The sequence below is a fragment of the Papaver somniferum genome, chromosome 7 (assembly GCF_003573695.1).
Source record: "Papaver somniferum cultivar HN1 chromosome 7, ASM357369v1, whole genome shotgun sequence".
Taxonomy (NCBI): domain Eukaryota; kingdom Viridiplantae; phylum Streptophyta; class Magnoliopsida; order Ranunculales; family Papaveraceae; genus Papaver; species Papaver somniferum.
The window spans coordinates 64,776,214-64,785,842 of record NC_039364.1 but is presented as its reverse complement, the minus strand read 5'-3'; the positions used below and the strand labels follow the sequence as shown (position 1 = coordinate 64,785,842).

At 34.9% G+C, this 9,629-nt stretch overlaps 1 long non-coding RNA gene across 2 annotated transcripts; it reads right to left on the bottom strand.

Annotated features, from left to right (window-relative positions):
* Window positions 1–1,895: 1,895 nt before the first annotated feature.
* LOC113297491 lies at window positions 1,896–8,465 on the bottom strand. 2 transcript variants are annotated; one of them, XR_003333506.1, is made up of 3 exons: window positions 6,981–8,465; window positions 6,687–6,750; window positions 1,896–5,253 (listed from the first exon to the last, which is right to left on the bottom strand). It is a non-coding gene; the product is annotated as an uncharacterized LOC113297491 (long non-coding RNA). The 2 variants fall into 2 exon arrangements; XR_003333505.1 differs by having other exon boundaries at window positions 6,687–8,465.
* Window positions 8,466–9,629: the final 1,164 nt, after the last annotated feature.

Genomic DNA, 9,629 nt, shown 5'->3' with positions numbered 1-9,629 from the left:
CTAACAAAAATAGCATTCATACACACGTAACAGGCCATACATCCCTGAAACATCACGTTGGCGTACATATATGTGTACTATCACAACAAATCTAACAAAATAGCACTCGTACACACATAACAGTCCAATATATGAAAGTAGCAGATGATCTTACCTTTTGTTACTTGAATAAATGTTGAATTTTCTTTTATTGTTGTTTTTTCTTCTTTGAAGGTCTTGATTTCTCTTCAATCGCCGATTTCCTTTTAGATAATGATGGTTTTGGATTTTTTGCTACCTGATTAGATGTTGAATCTAATGTTTGTTGTCGTTTTGTTCTCTTTGAAGCTCCTGATTTGTTTTAATTCAATGATTTCGATTTAGTTGATGATTCTGGATTGTTATGTTGTTGCATTTTCTTCACCATGATGTTACTGATTTGTTTTAATTCAATGATTTCGATTTAGTTGATGATTCTGGACTGTTATGTTGTTGCATTTTCTTCACCATGATGTTACTGCTGCTGCGATGTTCATCCGTAGCTAGGGTTTTGATTTGAATCTTCACTAATTTATGTTTCTTTTTCTCTCGGTTAAATGATTATTTTGAAAAAAAGATCGTTTTTTTTTCTTCCAGTTTTTGTTTAGGTATTGAGAAGAATAACGGTTTAAATTCGCAACAAGTTTGGATTAAGAAAAACATGTTAAGGATATTAATGTCTTTGTATCTTTTTTGGACTAATCTGTACCTAGTTGACTCGGGTTGGACTAAACAGTACTTTTGACTGGTTTTTTTTGTAACGGACAGAAAATTTTGGCTTCCGCGGAATCGGACTCGACTGGCACAAACCTCCCATCACATCACGACACTTGGAAAAATAAAATAAAAAAGAAATAAACCTCTACTCAGAAATCTAGCAACAAGAAGAAGCGAGATCGCAATTTTTAAGACACAAAATGTATTGCAACAGCACAGGACCCATTTTCTAATTATTTTGTAGTAGTAAAAAATGCAATAAAATCATCATGTTATATACACACAAAAATGTAAGTTAACAGTTCAAGATGTTGGATTTCAATTAAGCTTCGGATACAAAACATGGGATGAAAACAATCCACCATTTTTAGTTGATCTAACAAAATGCCCACAAGGATATTTGAAGCTAAAAGGATTGTAAAATCATACCATACAAAAATCAGTCTAGCAATCACGAATTTATAACAAACAAATCTGACCAGCAAGTAGTAAGCTTGGTGAAAGTGGTTCAGGGCACTCATCAAAATCTAACAGTTGAGAACACAGTTATTAAGAGGCAACAAGAAGAAGCGAGATCGCAGTTTTTAAGACACAAAATGTATTGCAACAGCACAGGACCCATTTTCTAATTATTTTGTAGTAGTAAAAAATGCAATAAAATCATCATGTTATATACACACAAAAATGTAAGTTAACAGTTCAAGATGTTGGATTTCAATTAAGCTTCGGATACAAAACATGGGATGAAAACAATCCACCATTTTTAGTTGATCTAACAAAATGCCCACAAGGATATTTGAAGCTAAAAGGATTGTAAAATCATACCATACAAAAAGCAGTTTAGCAATCACGAATTTATAACAAACAAATCTGACCAGCAAGTAGTAAGCTTGGAGAAAGTGGTTCAGGGCACTCATCAAAATCTAACAGTTGAGAACACAGTTATTAAGAGGCAATTAAGTCAATAATCCCAAAATAAGAAACAAAGATGTTAAAATATTGGAAAAGTATATGCACATCCTATGTATCATAAGTCTTATACAACAAAATGAGAGTTCTATAGTTTTAAACAATACAAGATCATCACTTAGCATCACCTGCTGGTTTTACATTAATTGAACTAGCAATAACTTAAGATAGAAAATCTAAAGAGGTAGTAATGTATAAACAAAACATGTGCAATTTTTAGATTTTCCAGCAAGATATGAGCCATGTATTCGGTACTTTAGACACCTAAAGGTCAGACCTTCCTTTAATTTCATCACCAGGTTTCATTCACAAAACACATTGAGTCTGTAAGAGATCCCAACAGCAAAATAAAGTAAAAAAAAACATGGAACTAAAACACAAACTAACTATCCAGATACCCCTGTGATATACAATATCATAAGCTAAAAATATACTAACTTTCCAAACGCTAAAGCCTGCCATAAGCTCTTCCCGGCTTACTGCAACAACTTCTCTTCGTACTTCGTGGGGGGAAAACAAAACAAAACGGGGTGAGCGAATGCCCAGTAGAGGGTACAGCAGCAGAATAATAATATCGACATGAAAATATAAATGCGCAAACAAGGAGCAGCAAAAATGATAATTTAGAGAAAGAAATCCTTACGCAAATTCCATTCAAACAAGATTTAGATCTTTAAATAAATTTACTCTACTACTCATGGCCAAAGCCACCGTCAGGGTAGTTCTAGTTACCAGCCATCGTTGCCGCAACGATCTTCCGGGTTGCCACCGAGGTGGTGGGGTGCCACTTAGGCCCGACGTTCCTAAAGTAGAGTTTCTATCCTCACATCACGTTCAAGCGATAGCTCTAAAAACAACAGCTCAACAATACAAGTCCATATGCGGCAATATAAATTTAAAATATTAGCTGCAACAAAATAGTAAGATGATCGACAAACGCATATCCACGAGAGAAAAATACTTGATACAAGTCTGACTTGAACATGGCAAAATCTCGCATTTTGTCAAAAAACTGGAAAAATTCCATCATAGCAAGTTAGAGTCCTAGATACCGAGAGTTATCAGAGAAGTAAAATGCGAATAAAATTTCCAAATTGGTTCAAATAACACAAGATAAGGTATAATGGAACGAAAAAGCTACCATTTATTGAACTGAGATGTGTAAACAGGGCTTTGAAGAAGACACTTAAGATAACGTCATAAGACAAAACGTGAGCTGAAGTTTAAAATATTTAAAATGCAAGGTTGGAAGGGTACATAGTACAAAGGGTTATTTACGAATTCAACCTTTTTGCTACTGGTGGAGTTGAAAATGTGAACATGAAGGACATGTTTAAATACAAGTCATAAGTCATAAATATCATTAATGAGGGAAGTTTCAAATACTGAAAATGCAAATTCAAGGTTTATTAAGAAAAGTAGCATCAACTCCTACTGGAGCTCAGGTGATAAGTTTCAAACAAAAAGAGGAATTTCATTAGGTAATTTTCACAAACAGTTAATAGGCTGGGTTTAAAGAAAATCCATCCAAAGACTTGATTGGTGATGCAAATCAATAGTAGGAAGCTGCATAACATTTCAATCTTTATAAAACCATTTACGACATTTGAAACTATCCACAATAAAGTAAGCATATAAAAAAAAAAGACTTCCGACTAATATTGCCTTGCAAAAATCATCAAAGCAGGGAGAACTTGAAAGGGGTTTGTTGACAAGGTTTGTTAAATTTCCAGTTTAAGAAAAAATCCCAAATACCCAATCACTAATCCAACCCATACGGTAAATGATAAGACTTTCAAATCAAGTTATAAAATGATTAACTAATTTAGAGATGGAAGGAAAAATTCAAAGTTCACTCCCGGCAACTAAGACACCAACAAAAAGAAATTTAGGGGATTTTTCATGTTATTTCAGAATGGCGCAGAAATTCAACAAAAATTTATTCAAACACCAAAAACAGATGAAATGGCAATTTTCCATTCTTTGGTTTCTAAAAATCGCGAAATATCAAAAGGAAATAATACTAAACATGCATTAGCATTAGCAATATCCATTAACACCATTGGAAACCATAGTTCAAAACCAAAAGAAAAGAGAACGTGAATTGAAGAATTGAGAGAAAAACCCATACCTCAATTGCAACCAGTGCTCCCCAATGTATCAACAAAATCTCAAGGTGAACTCTTTTCTTCACTTGATTTCAATTAAGTTCGTGGCTCAAATCGAAGTGAATACAGTAAAACAAGAAAAAAAATAAGAAGAAGAGTTAAGTTTGGGTCTTTAAAGAAAAATTTCTTTTGATAAAACACGTGTAATCCATGCTCAAGATTTTCTAGAGTTTTCCACAAGTACATTCTTCTAACCATGCCCTCAAAAGAAATTTAGGGGATTTTTCATGTTATTTCAGAATGGCGCAGAAATTCAACAAAAATTTATTCAAACACCAAAAAAGATGAAATGGCAATTTTCCATTCTTTGGTTTCTAAAAATCGCGAAATATCGAAAGGAAATAATACTAAACATGCATTAGCATTAGCAATATCCATTAACACCATTGGAAACCATAGTTCAAAACCAAAAGAAAAGAGAACGTGAATTGAAGAATTGAGAGAAAAACCCATACCTCAATTGCAACCAGTGCTCCCCAATGTATCAACAAAATCTCAAGGTGAACTCTTTTCTTCACTTGATTTCAATTAAGTTCGTGGCTCAAATCGAAGTGAATACAGTAAAACAAGAAAAAAAATAAGAAGAAGAGTTAAGTTTGGGTCTTTAAAGAAAAATTTCTTTTGATAAAACACGTGTAATCCATGCTCAAGATTTTCTAGAGTTTTCCACAAGTACATTCTTCTAACCATGCCCTCAAAATTACTAAGGGGTTATCTATTTAGTAAAAAAAAGAACACCCATTCTAAAATTTAGGGGCACTCTCCACAGCTATACACATTCTATATTAGGACCGCACGCGCACACTATCCAGTTCCAACTTCCCACTCAAATGGGTTGAGTTCGGATCCAAAGCTAAAATGAGATTTTGGTGTCGTTACACCATCAACCACTAAAAAAAGAATTTGGTCCCCCAAATTCAAAAATTAAACGAAGAAGCTAAGAAGGATACCTAGAAATAGCTTCGGGTAGTTGTCTTGCACGTCAAGTTCGAACTCCCAAGTTGCGTCTTCAAAAGGGTGATGTAGCCATACTACTTTCATCGTCGCAAGGGTTTTCCCACGTAAGGTACGTCGTCGTTCGGCTGCAAGTCTCTGCTTGAACGAATACACGGTTGTCATATGCTATCACAAAAGAAACCTTCTTCTCAACACAACACAATGCAGCCTGATTCACCGATATCCATTCAATTTCCTTAACTTTCAAAAAAGATCCTTCGAGTCTTCAGATGTAATCAACTTCCCACAGTCTCTAACAACGTAAACGACAATTACAAAATCGAACCTACCAGTTGTTCTAAATGTTCTTGAGGTATTTTGTCCTTTCGTTCAGGTTCTTCTTACTTACAAAGCTCGAGGCTACGGATTTCGCACACAGTGTCGTCTTCGAAACAAAGGAAACGTGTTAGATTCACAACTGGTTAGTAATGTACATCACTAACACACGAAAATGATATGTATATCACAGTATCTTAATAGTTTTCCCAACCCCAAAATCAGCAAGACACTTTCAAAATTTTGTGCAATGAAACGCCTTAGGAAAAACAAGGACATGTTTAAACAAGATTACTACATTCCAACCACTTTGGAGTCAAATCAGTAGCACAACTAAGAAAAGTCAAATTCACACAGTACTAAGAATAACAAACCAGTAGCACAAAAAAGAAAAGTTCTCCTTCACCGAATACAGACTGAAGTGCGACATACTAGAATATTTCTATGATTTTTACCAAAATCAAAACATGCCACTATAGGTGAATCTTTGGAAAGTCAACTATTTAGTAAACATGAAAACAAAACACAGTCCCGGTAAGTCAGAACCTTTGCTATGATACCAACTGTAACGGACAGAAAATTTTGGCTTCCGCCGAATCGGAATCCGACTCGACTGGCAAGCACAAACCTCCCATCATGTCACACGGAAAAATAAAATAAAAATGAAATAAACCTCTACTCAGAAATCTAGCAACAAGGAGAAGCGAGACTCGCAATTTGTAAGACACAAAATGTATTGCAACAGCACTGACCCGTTTTCTAATTATTTTGTAGTAGTAAAAAATGCAATAAAATCATCATGTTATATACACACAAAAATGTAAGTTAACAGTTCAAGATGTTGGATTTAAATTAAGCTTCGGATACAAAACATGGGATGAAATCAATCCATCATTTTTAGTTGATCTAACAAAATGCCCACAAGGATATTTGAAGCTAAAAGGTTTGTAAAATCATACCATACAAAAATCAGTTTAGCAATCACGAATTTATAACAAACAAATCTGACCAGCAAGTAGTAAGCTTGGAGAAAGTGGTTCAGGGGACTCATCAAAATCTAACAGTTGAGAACACAGTTATTAAGAGGCAATTAAGTCAATAATCCCAAAAGAAGAAACAAAGATGTTAAAATATTGGAAAAGTATATGCACATCCTATGTATCGTAAGTCTTATACAACAAAATGAGAGTTCTATAGTTTTAAACAATACAAGATCATCACTTAGCATCACCTGATGGTTTTATATTAATTGAACTAGCAATAACTTAAGATAGAAAATCTAAAGAGGTATTAATGTATAAACAAAACATGTGCAATTTTTAGATTTTCCAGCAAGATATGAGCCATGTATTCGGTACTTTAGACACCTAAAGGTAAGACCTTCCTTTCATTTCACTACCAAGTTTCATTCACAAAACACATTGAGTCTGCAAGAGACCCCAACAGCAAAATAAAGTAAATAAAAAACATGGGACTAAAACACAAACTAACTACCCAGATACCCCTGTGATATACAATATCATAAACTAAAAAAATACTAACTTTCCAAACGCTAAAGCCTGCCGTAAGCTCTTCCCGGCTTACTGCAACAACTTCTCTTCGTACTCTGTGGGGGGGAAACAAAACAAAACGGGGTGAGCGAATGCCCAGTAGAGGGTACAACAGCAGAATAATAATATCGACATGAAAATATAAATGCGCAAACAAGGAGTAGCAAAAATGATAATTTAGAGAAAGAAATCCTTACGCAAATTCCATTCAAACAAGATTTAGAGCTTTAAATGAATTTACTATACTACTCATGGCCAAAGCCACCGTCAGGGTAGTTCTAGTTACCATCCATCGTTGCCGCAACGATCTTCCGGGTTGCCACCGAGGTGGTGGGGTGCCACTTAGGCCCGACGTTCCTAAAGTAGAGTTTCTATCCTCACATCACGTTCAAGCGATAGCTCTAAAAACAACAGCTCAACAATACAAGTCCATATGCGGCAATATAAATTTAAAATATTAGCTGCAACAAAATAGCAAGATGATCGACAAACGCATATCCACGAGAGAAAAATACTTGATACAAGTCTGACTTGAACATGGCAAAATCTCGCATTTTGTCACAAAACTGGAAATTCCATCATAGCAAGTTAGAGTCCTAGATACCGAGAGTTATCAGAGAAGTAAAATGCGAATAAAATTTCCAAATTGATTCAAATAACACAAGATAAGGTATAATGGAACGAAAAAGCTACCATTTATTGAACTGAGATGTGTAAACAGGGCTTTGAAGAAGACACTTAAGATAACGTCATAAGACAAAACGTGAGCTGAAGTTTAAAATATTTAAAATGCAAGGTTGGAAGGGTACATAGTACAAAGGGTTATTTACGAATTCAACCTTTTTGCTACTGGTGGAGTTGAAAATGTGAACGTGAAGGACGTTTAAATACAAGTCAGAAGTCATAAATATCATTAACGAGGGAAGTTTCAAATACTGAAAATGCAAATTCAAGGTTTATTAAGAAAAGTAGCATCAACTCCTACTGGAGCTCAGGTGATAAGTTTCAAACAAAAAGAGGAATTTCATTAGGTAATTTTCACAAACAGTTAATAGGATGGGTTTAAAGAAAATCCATCCAAAGACTTGATTGGTGATGCAAATCAATAGTAGGAAGCTGCATAACATTTCAATCTTTATAAAACCATTTACGACATTTGAAACTATCCACAATAAAGTAAGCATATAAAAAAAAGATTTCCGACTAATATTGCCTTGCAAAAATCATCAAAGCAGGGAGAACTTGAAAGGGGTTTGTTGACAAGGTTTGTTAAATTTCCAGTTTAAGAAAAAATCCCAAATACCCAATCACTAATCCAACCCATACGGTAAATGATAAGACTTTCAAATCAAGTCATAAAATGATTAACTAATTTAGAGATGGAAGGAAAAATTCAAAGTTCACTCCCGGCAACTAAGACACCAACAAAAAGAAATTTAGGGATTTTTCATGTTATTTCAGAATGGCGCAGAAATTCAACAAAAATTTATTCAAACACCAAAAACAGATGAAATGGCAATTATCCATTCTTTGGTTTCCAAAAACCGCGAAATATCAAAAGGAAATAATACTAAACATGCATTAGCATTAGCAATATCCATTAACACCATTGGAAACCATAGTTCAAAACCAAAAGAAAAGAAAACGTCAATTGAAGAATTGAGAGAAAAACCCATACCTCAATTGCAACCAGTGCTCCCCAATGTATCAACAAAATCTCAAGGTGATCTCTTTTCTTCACTTGATTTCAATTAAGTTCGTGGCTCAAATCGAAGTGAATACAGTAAAACAAGAAGAAAAATAAGAAGAAGAGTTAAGTTTGGGTATTTAAAGAAAATTTTCTTTTGATAAAACACGTGTAATCCATGCTCAAGATTTTCTAGAGTTTTCCACAAGTACATTCTTCTAACCATGCCCTCAAAATTACTAAGGGGTTATCTATTTAGTAAAGAAAAGAACACCCATTCTAAAATTTAGGGGCACTCTCCACAGCTGTACACATTCTATATTAGGACCGCATGCGCACACTCCAGTTCTAACTTCCCACTCAAATGGGTTGAGTTCGGATCCAAAACTAAAATGAGATTTTGGTGTCGTTACATTTTTGGACTAAACCGTATTTTCCTATTATTTTTCCTAATCCCATGAAAAAACCTTCATTTGAGCAAACTCCCTCGTTTGAGCAAAACTCCCAGTTTCTCCATATTTTCTTCACATGATGAAAAATAATTAAAAATAGGAAAAGGTGTCACGGGACCGGGCCTACTAGTCGGCCGTCCATGCCCTATCCGTGGCCGGTCCCACACCTTATGATCCCCTTATATTATTATTATTATTATTATTTCCTTCATCTCATGAAACTCCTTCGTTTGAGCAAAAACCCTAGTTTCTCATATTTTCTCAAATATTGCTCAAACCATCAAAATACCAAAAAATCAAATGGTCACATGACCGACTAGGCTACACACAAAAAATATTAAAATATTATTAAAATATTGGCCGCACAAGCAAAGTTCTACTTGCTCATTCAAGCAAAATCGAGAGTTTCAACAAGATCAAACTTTTATGAAAATCCAAAATATTGCTCAAGCGTGCGCCAGAAAATACCAAAATTCTCAGGACTGAGACACGAACACTATGGTGACACGGGCATTCCACCTTAACCGACAAGGGTCGGCCCTTAGGCTTGCGCAAGGATCCGGTCCCACACTCTTTCACAATTTTGACCTAATTAATCTTCTACATTCATAATTGGGTTCAAATCTTTCCAACCAACTTGGAACTTGTTCAAACGACCACCAGCTGGTCCCAAGAACAACAAGAGCCGGTTTCATACCCCTTGGTCGGTCCCTCATCTCTCCGTAATTAGGTTTTATTGCCTAATGCTCAGGCGAGCACTATTTCAATAAATGATAAAACCAGCATTTAATCATCC